Source organism: Xenopus laevis, chromosome 5S, assembly GCF_017654675.1.
Source record: "Xenopus laevis strain J_2021 chromosome 5S, Xenopus_laevis_v10.1, whole genome shotgun sequence".
Lineage (NCBI taxonomy): Eukaryota > Metazoa > Chordata > Amphibia > Anura > Pipidae > Xenopus > Xenopus laevis.
Genome location: NC_054380.1, coordinates 142,373,790 through 142,376,656, shown reverse-complemented (window position 1 = coordinate 142,376,656; position 2,867 = coordinate 142,373,790). Strand labels below are relative to the sequence as shown.

General features: G+C 49.9%; 1 protein-coding gene across 1 annotated transcript in view; it reads right to left on the bottom strand.

The window, feature by feature from the left end:
* The window catches only part of dpysl5.S (dihydropyrimidinase like 5 S homeolog), a 25,445-nt gene extending 23,656 nt beyond the window's left edge, over positions 1-1,789 (bottom strand). The window contains exon 1 of the mRNA XM_018266067.2: positions 1,682-1,789. The gene's annotated coding sequence lies outside the window, so the exon portion shown is untranslated. The remainder of the gene's footprint in view (positions 1-1,681) is intronic.
* Positions 1,790-2,867: the final 1,078 nt, after the last annotated feature.

Genomic DNA, 2,867 nt, shown 5'->3' with positions numbered 1-2,867 from the left:
TAGTGAATCCCAGTCTGGCAGGGGATGCTGGGGGCTGTAGTTCAGTTACAAGGTATTATCCCTGCTCTACCCTTCCCTCTGCACAATACAATACACAATACAATCTGGGACTACAACTCCCAGCATTCCCTCTCCAACAGCCGGAGGGTATGAAGTTGCCCTTACGCCTTAGCAGAACATTCCTTAGAGTGCAGGAAGGAGAATCAGCAGTGCACATATTGTATATATACTGTATATATAGACTCACACACAATATATATATATATATACTGTATATATACACTCACACACACACACACACACACACACACAATATATATATACTGTATATATAGACTCACACACAATATATATATATACTGTATATATACACTCACACACACACACACACACAATATATACTGTATATATAGACTCACACACACACACACTATATATATACTGTATATATAGACTCACACACACACACACTATATATATATATATATACTGTATATATAGACTCACACACACACAATATATATATATATACTGTATATATAGACAGGGCACGGGCTATTAACCCAGCGTGGGGAAGGATCCCCGGCTCTTGCCAGACACCCCCTGGTACATGTGTCTCTAGCCATTGGCGACTATTCATGTGTCACTGACAGACGCTCCGTTGTACAAGAGCCCGGCACCTCCAACAAAGGAATCCAGTGCTGCTCCCTCTCCCCCCCCCATTCCAATGACAGGCCCAGGGCAAGTCAGGGGGGAGATGTAGTTCTGTCTGTACTTCCAGCTGCAATGGGGGGAGGGAAGCTGTAATATTGTACAATCACCTGGGCACAGTCCCACCAGGCAGCACAGAGGCCTCACAGAGAGGGGGCACCTAAACACAGACACAGGCACCTAAACTGTCAGCTCTGGGGACCAGCACATGGGCATTTGCCACTGATATGTAGTAATACATGAGTCATCCAGAGCACAGGCAACTGACAGATACACGGCACTGACGTGGTTAATACACCACAACTGTCCGGCAACTACTGGGCCCCACAGCAACATTCATTTTAGGGAACCTGGAAAACTCTAGGGATAAAACTGAATCATTTAGTTTCCTACTGGGCCCCCCTGTACGTTGTGTGGCCCCCCAGCAGTAGCCTCCCTGCTACCCAGCAACACCCACAAGTGCAGGAGTCATGCACCATCAATGTGCAGCAGTGAATGGGTTAATTATCAGTGGCCTCCTGTATGTTACAAACTGACAGTTACACTGGAGCACTAGCACTGGCCAGCTACTTATGGGTTAATGCAGCCGGGGACCCTGGGTCAGTGATGCTCTGAATGGGATAATGCAGCAAACAATGGGTTAATGCAAGAGGTCGGTGTAGCAGGGAATGGGTTAATTCAGCAGGGTATGGGTTAATGCTGGTGTCAAAGGGATTGTGCAGCAGGGTATGGGTTAATGCAAGAGGGAATGTGTCAGAGAATGGGTTAGTGCAGGTGTCAGGGGGTTAATTCAGCAGGGAATGGGTTAATTCAGCAGGGAATGGGTTAATTCAGCAGGGAATGGGTTAATTCGGCAGGGAATGGGTTAATTCGGCAGGGAATGGGTTAATTTAGCAGGGAATGGGTTAGTGGAGGTGTGAGGGGGTTGGGCAGTTACACAGTGGGGGATATAACGGGAGGGAGGCCCTACCTGCTGTCGGTCGGTTGTTGCGGCTCCGGACTGTCAGGGGAAGCTGCAGGGGAAGGGCCGATCCGTCCGCCTCTCACATCAACTTGAGCGACTACAGACTGCGGGGATTGTAACACAGACGGGAGGGCTGTAGGTCACAGTGACAAGGCGGAGAACCAATAGCAGCGCAAAGCAGGACGTACAGCAGGTTAGAGTGTAACCTTGCCGAGTTCTGATTGGACAATTGTGGGAGTAGTTCTTGGATACGCATTTGTACGTGTAATGAGCTGCAGCGAACTGCAATTCCCGAAAAGCACCGCGCCGGGGCGGTGTCTCTGTCTGGGAGATCGGAGAATAAGAGATGGATGGAGAGGGGGTTTCCATGGTGACCAGTGGTACCTGACAAAGGCTGGGAGAGTCCATGTGGGTTTAGGGGCCCCGAGGAGTTAGACAGTGAGGGCCACACAGGAGAATGTTCCATAAACATCAGAGACTGATGGGGAGTTTGAGGTTTAAATCAGGGCACTGACTGTCACTTCTCCATCCCACTGTCACTTCCTCTATTTCACCTGCACTTCCCACTGACTGTCACTTCCCTCACCCACTGACTGTCACTTCCCTCACCCACTGACTGTCACTTCCCTCACCCACTGACTGTCACTTCCCTCACCCACTGACTGTCACTTCCCTCAGCCACTGACTGTCACTTCCCTCAGCCACTGACTGTCACTTCTCTCATCCACTGACTGTCACTTCTCTCATCCACTGACTGTCACTTCTCTCATCCACTGACTGTCACTTCTCTCATCCACTGACTGTCACTTCTCTCATCCACTGACTGTCACTTCTCTCATCCACTGACTGTCACTTCCCTCATCCACTGACTGTCACTTCTCTCATCCACCGACTGTCACTTCCCTCACCCACTGACTGTCACTTCCCTCACCCACTGACTGTCACTTCCCTCAGCCACTGACTGTCACTTCCCTCAGCCACTGACTGTCACTTCTCTCATCCACTGACTGTCACTTCTCTCATCCACTGACTGTCACTTCCCTCATCCACTGACTGTCACTTCTCTCATCCACCGACTGTCACTTCCCTCAGCCACTGACTGTCACTTCCCTCACCCACTGACTGTCACTTCCCTCACCCACTGACTGTCACTTCCCTCAGCCACTGACTGTCACTTCCCTCACCCACTGAC